At 31.1% G+C, this 13,600-nt stretch overlaps 1 pseudogene; it reads right to left on the bottom strand.

Moving 5' to 3' along the window:
* Positions 1–878: 878 nt before the first annotated feature.
* LOC149568330 (aspartic proteinase nepenthesin-2 pseudogene) lies at positions 879–2,189 on the bottom strand (annotated as a pseudogene).
* Between the last annotated feature and the right edge of the window lie 11,411 nt (positions 2,190–13,600).

The raw sequence follows: 13,600 nt of genomic DNA, 5'->3' as shown, positions 1-13,600 counted from the left end.
TTAAGATTATTGGTAATTGGTTTTGGATTAGATTGTGTTGTAAAAGTAAAAATTTCAACACAATCTAATCCAGAAACAATTACCAATAAAGATAATGATATTATTGACTTGGGTGTCTGGACTACGAAACCTGTAAGGGCTTTATAATTACTAGCACCATTCAAATCGTGTATGAGATGGTAGCTGCAAAAGCCTTTGAAAAAACTTGAACAAACCGTCAAAATCCTCAATTTTCTTTTGTTCTCGGTAGGACAAAGCCTATTTCGAAGCTGTAAAAGAAAACTTGTACAGATTTTATCTACACGGCTATTCCATAGAGCGGCGCGTTGCGAAGGAACATCGAAAGAACAGATCGATGAAAAATTATAGTTGCGAAGGAACAAATTGTATTGATCAATCCACGAAACTCGCTTGTTCCTTACAAACATAATTCCAGAATCCAAAGGAACATCCAAGGAGCAGATTAATTAAATCATTTTCTAAAAAGACTCATCTGTCAAACCACTGAACTTTAGTAATCTGACACAGCTCTGATATGTTGACAACAGAACTCGTATAAGATTGGATTAAAAGAAAAAATACATCAATTTATTAGATTATCCGAGTTACAGCGGATGATGTAAAATGGAGTGTTTCAATGAAATCGTATGATTCAGAAGATAAAGGCAGTGTTGCAAAAAAATTAATTTCTTCCACATTCGTGATGTTTAATGTTTAAGGATGGCCCGGGCAATGGTAATGCAACGATACCAGGTTAAATCTTATACGAGGCAGAGCAGAAAACGTAGATATCTAAGACGGGACAACGCAGTAAATTATTGGAAGTTGGAAGAAAAAGAGCAGAGGAAGAAGAAGAGACGTGAGAAGGAGAGGAAGAATTAGAGAGAATCACAATTGGCCGGGGTGAAGGAGAGAGTGTTCCGAGCATTGTCGTAAAGAATATGGAAGTTCTGCTGGAAAACGTTTCCGAAGATGGAAACGTCCGAGCTGGATTTATCCAACGCGAGGCACGAATTATTGTTGTCACCGTCTCTGAAGAGATTTCCCCCTGGAATCTCGATATCCACGCCCCCACCAAAATTGAAGAGGATGGTTGGCAAGGTGACGTCACTCGATTTCTGGTAACACAATTCGGAAGGATCGTTATCTGCAGGAGTCAGATCAATGGCGGACTGAATCGCTTCAATCACAGGGTCGTACGCAGCTTCTACTAGATAAGTAAGGGTGGTTCCCGAGTCGATGATCATGCCTCCGCTACCGTCCAATCCCAGATCAAATGTTCCGGCCGGAATGTCCACGGCCTTGCCATTAAGAGTGATTCCGGTGACGGGAATATACCAGAAAGTGGGAACAGCACTGTTGTTAATCAATTGGACTGTCTTGGCCCCGCGGAAGGACGCGGTGTCGCCGAAGATGAGAGGGCTTGTTTGTGAGGGGGAGTCGGTGATGGAGACGAGGCAGTAGGAGAATTTGTTATCTACTTTGGAGCCCAACTGAGAGATGAGAGAGAGATCACCTCTTCCGAGCCCCACGAGGCCAGCAACCATGCTGTCGCTGCCTTCATCGAATCCTTGATTGTTATGGCCGCATCCAAAAGCGATGTCGGAAACCTTGCTGTCGGTGCCGATGCCAATGGTGAAAGTCTCCTTAGCGAGCTCACCGATTGTCTCCGAAGCGTCGCCGTAGCTGTACCTAAAAGCACAGTATGGATTGCATGCAGTTTTGAAAGTATCAAGAGCATCACACAGAGAGTCATTGCAGGAGACTATTGAATAGGAGGACGATTTCGAGGGGTCGAAGATCGGCGTAGGCTGAGAGAAGCAGCTCTCGCAAGGCTCGCACTGAGTCCAAATCAGATCGCTACCCGTGTCAACAATCGCTTCGAAGCTCACCGATGGAGTTCCCACGGCAATGCTCATCAAAAAATCTCCGTTCCCTGCTTCAACAGGCGTGTCGGCGTCCAACTGCGGCCCTCCTATCTGCTTCTTTATAAACGCCTCTATTGCATTCAATCGCTTCTTACTTCGATCCACCGCGGCAGTCATTCTCTCGCTAGGATTTAATCCTTCGCCGGCTCTCCTTGTCAAATTCACCCTCAGTTTGAACTGCCCGTTCGAAGAAGATGCCGTAATGGGTATAGTACTGACACATATGAAAGCCACAACACCCAACAGCTTAGATAACTCCATTTCTGTCTTCTACTAATATGATGTAGGAAACGGTGAGTCTTTATAGGGAGTTTACAACACTAGGGATGCCCGCCCAGTAGAAATCTTGATAACTGTCGAGTTTTTCAAATTAAACATGACTTACACTTGTACGCTTAAAAGATCCGCACAGTAACAAAACCAGCAGAATATCGCGCATTATCTTAACTGATCCTTCCGAGATTTAGACATAAGAGGCCACAAATAGTTTCAAGTATAAATTTCCGCCTACGTTGGGCATAATTCTTCTTCTTCAGCCCCATTTTTTATTCACTAATGCACAACAGCTTGAAACAGCTCAGACAAGATTACGGGATCACCAGCTGAGTATCTGACATAAAACTGCAATGTAAACCCGTCGATAATTCTGTTCCAACAATGTTTACGCAACATACTCAAAACTCTGCAAACTAGAGGTAATTTCAATTCTCGTCTCATTCTCGAGTAAAAAGCTCTTTTCATTTTATATGCGTTGTCATTTCTTCCATAATATTTTGTTTATCGCCACACTAAAGTAGCCTATATGCATTTTCACTAACATAGTTAAAAGCAATTATCTTTACACAGTACCTTTGAAGTAGATTTATGTGAGAGTTTTAAAGTAAAAATAATATTTATGATAGTTGTGATAGCATTGCTAATTTAATATAACATTCTTCAACTCAATTTATAATTTATTTATACAATTATAATAATAGAATATATTACTAGCTATATATATATATATATATATATAGAAAGTCAAGAGATATCAATGCTTTAATTTTTTAGTATGAGTATTTCTTTGTGTAAATTAAAGCCTTGATATATCTCTTCTTTCTCTATATATATTATAGAAGTATATAATATGTATATAGCTAGTAGTATCCGAAGGGGATGTTAAAAGAATAGTTGGGGTTAAAATTAGTTGAGTGTTAAGAATATGATGTGTAGTTGATTTATTATTATGATTGGAATTCATTATCATTTATAGGTTTATTAGGTTTAAGGCTATGATTCAATTTGGGTCAACATTAATCAATAGTATGGTGCACTTTTTTCTAGGGTTATTATGTAATGGATTAATGAAAGGTTTAACATTTCGGTATATTTAAGGCTATTTTGTGGTTAGAGTTTAGTTTGGTTTATTTTTGTTTATGATCCAATTTGGGTCAACATTTAATCAGTAATAGGGTGCACTTTTTTCTAGGGTTATTATGAAAAGAATTAATGAAAGGTTTAACATTTTGGTGCATTTAAGGTTTTTAAGGTTATTTTGTGGTTAGAGTTTAGTTTAGTTTATTTTTGCCTCTATCTTTCAATAAACTCTCTCTCTCTCTCTCTCTCTCTCTCTCTCTCTCTCTCTCTCTCTCTCTCTAATGTGTATGTGTGGGTGTGTGAAAAGCATAACATTATATTTTGATTCAATTTCAAACTAAAGACACACATAAAAATGTCAACAAAATATTAAGTGAACACAAAGCAAGATTTTGAACCTAATTTGGATGGTTGTGAAATAGTTTCTTGCAGAATGTCCTTTTTTTTGCTATATTTTTTTATTTCTAAAATATGACAATGGCACACAACTTAGTTCTAAGGTATACAAAGTTTAGATATTTATATTTTTTCCTAGATATCCTTCTTTTGTCTATTCCTCCTACTCTCCAGTCACCTCAAACTTTTGTTCTAATCAAAAGCATAAAATTAGATTTTGAATGAGTTTCAAATTAAAGTCACACATAAAAATATTAACAATTTTTATTTTTGTACGTGTGACTTTAATTTGAAATTGATTGAAAATCTAATATTATGCTTATGATTAGAATGAAATTTGGAGGTGACTGGAGGGTAGGAGAATAAGAGAAAATAAGGAGATGGGGGAGAAAATCAAGATATCTAAACTTTGTATACCATAGAACAATTTAAGAAGGTGGACTTCACATTACATCTATGTCCATTCTCAAGCTCCACTACATCCATTCATTGTCCTCCGCATCGAGCCACTTGGTTACCTACAATATTTGCATTTAAGAGTTCAGGGATTGATTGGATTAGGTAAGCAAGTTTAGGGACAAATTTGTTTATTTTTACAAGTGAAACTAAAAAGATGTAAACTTTGAAACTTCAAAATTATATTAAAATATATAATAAATAAAATAATATTATGAGTGAAACTAAAAAGGTTTTAAAAACTTTAAAAAAAGATGTAACTAAATAAAATAAACACTAATAAAATACTATTATGAGTAAAACTAAAAATTTACATATCCTAGTTCATACTATTATATTAGTACATTAAAAATACTTCATTACCATTGTTTCCCATAATTGTATTTAAGATATACTCTACACCAAAGTCAAATACATTGTTTCCTAATACTCTATTGTGATGGTCCAAATAATAATGTACAATAATGTTGAAATATCGAAATGAAGTGACAAGCACATAAAGTTGTATTTTTATATTCTTTCACCATGGGAAGGAAAACACTCATCCACCATAGATATGAGATATGAAAATATTTGATATCTATGGTGGATGAGTGTTTAATTGTAAAGATTATTTATATTTTTAATTTAAACAATAAGATGATTATTTTTAAGTTGTATAAAATAATCTATATCTCTTCAATACACTACTACCAACTATAAAAATTACTAATGATGAAATATAAGAAATAACATACATGTTTCAAATTCTACCCAAATGAAAGTCTAACATATTCCACAAAACATAAACGTGATTGATTATGTATATATACTTCAATACTAGAGTCTTTTCTATCAAGTATGGATCCGAACTGTAAACATATTTGTAAACAACTTGTATCATAACAAGTTATGATACAAACTAATTGTTACAATAAAATGACCTTATAAAATAGTCACCAATGAGAATAGTGTTATGGCCTTCATTCCCATTATGATCACATTACACTTCTTCCAAATATTCTAGAAATTGAGATACTTGATTAAACATCTCCCATATCTTATCCACAACAATGTGCATTCGCAAAATTTCATTATCTAAAATATAATCTACTGACAACGTTGTAGATTCAAAATGTTGAATCATTTGGTAACAACATTGCAGTATAGACTCTTCACATTTATTGATTGGTGTTTGAGGTGAGCCATATGAGTTTAAAGAAACAATGAGACTTGGTGCAATAATTTCAGATTCATTGTCTGATAAATCCATTTTTTAATTGTTTCTGAACATGGAAATATTTGAAGAAAGAATCAGATTCTATTATTACTTATCAATTAAAGAAGGAAAAAATAATATAATACAAATATAGGAAAACCAAATGACAAGAAAGAAAATAATATTCATATTGAGCTTGAGACATAGATCAAGGGGAAAAAAATTATTAAATATATATTTGAGAAAAATGATTGTAATGTATAACATAGGTCAACTTAAAAGATAATGTATGTCAACTGAACAGTTAAAGAAAAAAGGCTAAAGGATTTAGAAAGAAAGCATCATGATTGTATAGTTTAACAAGGTCTTTTCTACAACTATTAAATAATATGCATTTTTGACATATTCATATTCATAAGGTCTTTTCTACAACTGTTAAATAATATTCATATTGAGTTTGAGACATGGATGAAGGGAATTTTTTTTGTAAAATATATATTTGAGAGAAATTATTGTAATGTATAACATAGGTCAACTCAAAAGATCACATATGTCAATCTAAAAGCTAAATAAAAAAGGCTAAAGGCTTTAGAAATAAAGCATCATGATTATATAGTTTAATAAAGTCTTTTCTACAACTGCTAAATAGTATGCATTTGTATATAGACATGTTATAAACATAGCACTTATTCTATTTGAAAAATAATAATCATATTGAGTTTGAGACATAGATTAAGGGAAAAATATATGTAAAATATATATTTGAGAAAAATGAATGTAACATATAATAGAGGTCAACTGAAAAGATAGCACATGTCAATTGAAAAGATAACGACAAACTATTTTCATATTTAATGTGAGTTATGAAATTTTCAATAATTAGTAAAAAATTCTAAAACAATTGAAAAAATCTATGTAATTTTTTAATATGAAAAAATAAATGGTAAAACTTACCATATATCAAATTATTACACCCAAAAGGCTAAGGCTTTAGAAAGAAAGCATCATGATTGTATAGTTTAACAAGATCTTTTCTACAACTATTAAATAATATGCATTTGTATATAGACATGTTATAAACATAACACTTATTCTATTTGAAAAATAATAATCATATTGAGTTTGAGACATAGATTAAGGGAAACATACATGTAAAATATATATTTGAGAAAAATGAATTTAACATATAATAGAGGTCAATTGAAAAGATAACGAAAAACTATGTCCATATTCAATGCAAGTTATGAAATTTTCAATAATTAGTAACAAATTCTAAAATAAATGAAAACATCTATGCAATTTTTTAATATGAAAAAATAAATGTTAAAACTTACCATATATCAAATTATTACACCCAGAAGCATATAAATCATACATTTGTAAAAATAGACATATAAAATATGTGAATGCAAACTATAATATATTTAATAAACTTTACATATAATCCACATAAAGATAGTTGGAATGTTCACCAATTTTATAGTAACATCAAAGTCACATTGTTTTTGGAAAGTAACAAAAAGATAAATATTCTAATTAGAATCACTATCATCATCAAATTGAACAATGTTTCATTGAAATAAAACTGAGTCTGTAGGATCTAAAATATCAAACCAATAGAAATTTTCATAAGTTCTACATTGCAAACACCATGTGTTTGTAACTCCTTGCCTTATTCTTTTAAAATCACAAGTAGTTTGTGTCCACGTAGGTATTTGCTCTGCAACAATCTTCCTTGTTCTTTCATGGATTGGTAGAGTTAGGAAGAACCCTTAAGGTCCCCATCTATCTACCAGAACTTGATTCAATAGGGTGTTCTGTAATCCACCAAATTGCAATCTAAAAATCTGACTACGACAATGATACTTAGCTAGACCTTGAGTACTAGTTTGTGGAGACCGAAGCATTTTTTCTAACCAAATAGGACCATTTTCTATAGAGTCCATTGGATAAGGAGATTTCTCTATCCAAACCTCTATAGGAACAAAATAAAGCTTTGTGGGGTCACAGTCTTCACAATAAACCAAATGCGAAAAGTTAGGATCTTGGTAGAAGTGACCAAAATTTTGAAGAGCTGGTAGATAAAATTTCAACAACCCTGTTTCTAAAAGATATCTTTTACAAGATAAATAATTTGTTCTTTCCTAAGCATGTATTGTTTGTAGATCAAAATGATGATATGTGTTAGCAACTTTAATTGTTCTTTGCCTCAACATTTTTTTCCTTCTAATATCTGGAAATCAAGAAAAAAAATTAAAGAGACAAATTATATTTTCTATCTATTCTATAAATAATATTTATTGTACCATGTTAAGTTCCAGTAGCATAATAAATAAAAATAATTGATTAACAATAATAAAAAATATTGAATGAGAATATTAAACATTCCAATTTCATTTTTTTGGTAAATCTTTAGCAATTGTTTTTTGTTATATAAAAGAAGAAAGAAATTATAGAAGAAGTACAACTTGCATTGAAAATGATGAACATCAAAGTAATAACATATTTGTTTTATTAACTTTTTGTCGAATTTTGTATTCTTTGCTCAAATAGAATATGTGCTATGTTTATAACATGTCTATCTAGAAATGCATATAATTTACCAGTTGTAGAAAAGACCTTATTAAGCTATACAATCATGATGTTTTATTTCTAAAGCCTTTAGCCTGTTTTCTTCAACTTTTCTCTTTTCTAACTATTTTGCGTTCTTCATTTTCTCGTACCGATCGAAAGAAAAGGGTGGCATTATCCTTAGACCCTGTAGTGACTTTACACAAAAAATTGCAACAAATATCATTCTTGTTCTTTCTCTTGGTCCAATATCGATTGTTGCTTTTTCAAGTGTCAAACCCTGTGATTTATGTATTGTCAGTGCCCATGCTAGTCCCAATGGTATCTAAGTGGTAGAATCTCTTTGTAGAGCACTAATAGGTACTATTTGAGGGTGTTCATTATTGAATGGAAAGCCAGAGTAGGCATCAAATTTTACCATTACATATAATGGTAATTGAGGTGGTGCACTACCTGGCTTATAGACTATTTCCTCAACATAACCTAAAGCTCCATTTACAAGGCCTACTTCTATCCCCAAGTTTGATGTAAGCATGACTCTTGATCTCATTGAAATCAATAATTCAATATCAAGTTCATCTGCACAATTATCATGTAGTGAACTATAGTTTGACAACTTTGTAGCAATTACACATGCAACTAGTTCTCAAAGAGAATGGAGTTTTCTTTGATTGTGTTTGTGAACATTATCATTTATAGATAATAAATGAACATTGTTACATCAAAATCATCATTTAAATTTTTTGTAATATTGCATGTTGTTCATGACATTAGTAATTTCCAATCGTCAATTGTTGATTGAGCATCTCTAATATTTGTGAGCAACTGGCAAAACTTATTCTAATCTAGATTCTCTACTTCTTGTCTATAAAATTTTTCCAATGTAATCACAATCTTGAAGTCTTCCCATAGTATTTTTCCATGTCTCCTACTATCATATGCTACCCTGTCTTTTACAGGAGGGAGTTGGCCAAGATCACCAACCAAAATCAGTGAGATACCTAAAAAGATATATCAAATATTTAGTAGTAGTTTAGTAATAAAAAAAAATAGTCATTCTTATTTTTCATTTCTCTAGTACATAAATTCTAATTTGGAAATAAGAACACCTCCAAAGTTAAGATGAGAATTTTGAGGAAATGCTTGACAAAGTCTGGAGTCTATATTCTCAAGCAACTTCTCCCCAAGAAAGCTCATTTCATCTATTAATATATATCTTATATGAATAAGTTCTTCTTGGAAACTTTTCAAATGTGTTCCTTCCAACTGTCTAAAATCATTTAATTGAAGGGTCAGTGCAAGAAGTTGGGTCTCACTTTTGGCCAAAAAGTGGAAGTGTTTTTCCTGTTTTTGAAATTTTTTGTCAATTGATGTCAAAATTTGAGGTATTTAGAGATTGAATATAAAAAAAACTATTGTAATAAAATTTTTAGTTTTCGAAATCTAGTTTTTGAATATGTAATTTATTTGTGTACCCATATGATAGATTAATTTTTTGCTATGGATCTTTAAAAACCACTTTTTCAAAATGCCTATTTTAGGACCATACCACGCTCATTTACGAACACCATAATTTGACACAACTAAATGATTTTTTGCAAATCCTTTTAAAGGGAGTTACATAATACACCTAGGATTGATGAAAATTATTTTCCTTAATTTTTTATTGAATAATTTTTTTTTATTAATTATTAATTTGGTACACAGGTAAATTTTAAAACCTCTCATGTACGGACCACATAATTTGATCAAAATCTCACTTTTTTCAATTTTTTTTTTAACATCCAAAGAATTGTATGTAGATTGATGACATATGAATTAACTTAAGAAAAGTTATAAAATAGAAAAGTTATTAAAGTTTTAGTGAATGTCACTTTTTAATGTGTAGGAGATAGTTTTGATTAATAAATAATGGAAAAATTGCAAATAAACTAATAACACTATAAAATTTACATTTTTGGAATTAGAATAGTAAGACCTATAATGGGTTTTTGTCTCATCAAAAAATTCAATGGGGATGACTATAAAAAAATTACAACAATACCAAAAATTGTCGATTAAATGCCTTCGAAAAAAAAATAGATCATAAAGGCATGGCTTGGTGGGACAAGTTGGTATAAAGATAAGAATGCAACACAAAAAGCAAAAACAATAGCTTTAGTTAAACAATCAACATCTGACAAAAGATTGACTAGCAACATAAGTGGATATCTTAATGTGAATCATAAGACCTTAGAAAGAGCTATAAAGAGAAGGGTTAACTTTGAATGTGATTCAACAAATATTTTATGGACTTCTAGTGGTAGACTCCCAAGATGTGATATGAAACTTACTAGTGAAGTCAAAAGTTCGATTGAAAATTTTTGGCATGATAATACAAGAGTATCACCTAATTCAAGAGATGTTCTTAAATTGAGAATTGCGTAAAAAATACGTGATCCACATCCTAAAAACCTTTTTGACATGACTCAAATTGAATTGTTTAAAAAATAAAATTTGATGGTAAGGTATTAAATATTACCATTAGTCAAAGATCTTTTGAAAAGTGTAAACCATGGTATGTAAGGATTAACAAGGAAAGAATCACATGTTGTTGTAAAACTCATATTCAATTTTGTTACCATTATGATGTATTTCAATCTATACGTGGTACCATGCATAGTAAAGAAATGTTGTAGGAATGTGGTATAAAAATATCACCTCAAACTATAAAAGATTTCATATCAGGTTTGTTTTGTAAGCCACCTAATGATCAATACTTTCTTTTCAATGCAGGTCTTTTCGGTACATGTGATATGTGCGGCAATCTTTCTTTGTTAGATGAATGTTTGCATGAAAATTCTTTGACTACTTTTGGACAACAATTAGTTGAGGTAAAAAGATTCAAAACTATTGAATATCCATGAAAGATGGGAAGATTGGAAAAAGGTGTGATCTAGTTACAGATAAAGTTAGTTGTCATGCATTTATGGATGAGTTTAAGAGTGTGATCATACCAAAATATGTTAAACACTCTCAATATTCTAGATGGCTTGATGGACAATTTTTCTTATGTAAGAATACATTTCCAATTGGTACTATACTTTTAGTTGTTGACTTTGCAGAGAACTACATGGTTGCACCACAAGAAGAGGTACAACCACAATATTACAATTTAGTGCAAGTAACAATTTATGTTCATATAGTTTATAGGCATGCACTTGATAGTACAAAGGAGGATCAAAAAATATTGAAAAAGTACCACTTTTATATAAGTGATAATAAACTCCATTCATGTAAGTTTGTCCAATATTGTTTCAAGGTCTTTTATGATAATTTAAAAGAAAGAAAAATTCAAATGACACACCATTGGATATGGTCAAATAATTCTACATGACAATTCAAGAATGCTAGAATATTCTATTGGTTGAGTAGGACACATAGGAAAACTAACATCCAACATGTGTGGGGTTTTTTTGAGGTTGGACATGGTAAAGGAGAACATGACGGTGTTGGTGCATGCTTGAAGAGAGCCCTTAGTAGAGAGCAATTAAAATATGAAGAAAAAGCTATATTCAAAAATGCACATGAGATTTTCGAATGGTGTAACAAATATTTATACATGGGATCAAGTCAAAACTCTACAATCAAACGTTTCTTCTACCTAGTTGAAGAAAATAATATCCCTTCAAGATATGACTATGATACAATTAGTGGGTCAGCTAAATGGCATTCATTTAGGAGTTCAAATTCTAACATTTGGACTATATGGACTAGGGAGCTTGCTTGTTTTTGTCAATTTTGTCTTGCAAGTGAATGGGAAGAATGTGAGAATAAAAAATGGGTTGAAGACTGGCAAAAAAGATCATTAGCACCTACTGACACTCATTTTTAAGATGATATAGTAAATGAAGGCCAGAATGTTACTTTTGCATTAGAAGACTATGATCGTATTTCAGACCTCATAGAACCTGGTATGCACAATTTAATTAGATTTTTTTGTGATCTCATCCTTCAATTTATTTAATTTGAATATGTACACCTATGTGATTAAAGTGTTTTTGTACTTTATCTTATCTTGTAGGACATGTTTATGTTGTTATTGCACCTAGTGATAATGATGAACAGATTGAGTATTGGTTAACTAGATGTGTGGAACCTAAGAAAAAATTGAAATGCCATCAAGTAGATGATGATGGTTTTTAGTATCCAATTGGGTCTATTGTTGTAGTTGGCACCTAGCTACATTGATACCTAATAAGAATAAATGGTTTGCCAGCATTTGAAGACTTAAGTCAAATATAATCTACATATATGTTTAAACAACATAAAACATGACAAAATTACTATTTAATAAAATTTAAATATAAAATTTGTCAACTAGATCTATATAAATGCACATATCTTTATTAAAATTATATCAATTAAATAAATAAAGTTAAACACTTAAGTCAAATTAAACATTAAATACCAAATTTTTAAGTCTAATCATAAAATAATACTCCAAAAAACTATATCTAGGTTAGTTCAAGGTTTCTTTTCTTAAAATAGGAGCCACCAAGCTAACTTTTCTTTCATGTACACTTATTTTGTGACACTGGGGGATTATATAAACTCATTATGGATTATATGTTTATCTCAGGATGAAACAAGGTTTTTATAGGATATATAATAGATGGCATTAGGATGAGAGTTAAGGTTACAATTAGAATGAAAGCTCAGAGATAGAATTATGATTTGATTAAAAATTATTTATGATTGTAGTTTGAATCCTAAATATTATCTATTTTTTTAAGCAAACTATAAGTGTAGATCATGTTAGGTAATGAACTAATACATGTGAACCCTATCCCTAACCATATAATAATCCTAATTATAATCATAATCCATAATTCATTACCTTATGAAGCTTTGGCTATCCATTTTATTGCCAGAGTAATCCCTTGAACTTTCTTAAAGTTTTCATTCCAACTTACTAATCTCCTTTCTTTATGTGAACTACTCCTGGTAGCATGATTCTTCATATTTCCTTTTCCATGTGACCACAAAATGTTCCTAATAGATTTATATAGAAGACCAAACTGATTTAAATAAAATAAGCAAGAAGAAGAGAAGTACACCCAATATGAGGAGAGAATATTTTAACATACTTGAATTCTATGAACCAAAGTGAGATAATTAGAGTTCCATTTGTTGATTTTTCCAAATATTTTCTTGTTGATATAAAGATACATTTCATTTATATGCTAGGGTTTGCTACAAATGGAATCCCTAGGTAAATAACCACTTAATTATGACATCTCCATCCAATACCATATTTACTACACAAGGTAGTGTACTCAATATTTAGCCCCAATAAGATAGATGTAGAGACATAAATCTTACTACTCGATACAAAGAAAAGAGGTCCAATTTGATCATTAAATGACTAGTGTTGCACTCTTCTAGCTTAACAAGAATACAAATATTGTCAAAAAACTATATGTTAGAAACTTATTAATTATTTGGCGAGTAGATCCTCTAACTTTTAGAGACAACTAGTTATCTCTAAGGAGATAATGTAATGAGTCAACAACAATAAAAAATAAATAGGATGCAAGAGGACACCCTTTCATAATTGATCTAGAGAGTCCTAAAAATTATGATCTAACCCCATTAATTTATCTACTAAAACCCTGACACCAATCATAAGAGAGGACACCATTTGACATAATAT

The sequence above is a fragment of the Cupressus sempervirens genome, chromosome 3 (assembly GCF_028749045.1).
Source record: "Cupressus sempervirens isolate cs-2001-9-10 chromosome 3, ASM2874904v1, whole genome shotgun sequence".
Taxonomy (NCBI): Eukaryota; Viridiplantae; Streptophyta; class Pinopsida; order Cupressales; family Cupressaceae; genus Cupressus; species Cupressus sempervirens.
Note: the sequence above shows the minus strand (reverse complement) of the source record. Positions and strands in the feature narration are given on the sequence as shown.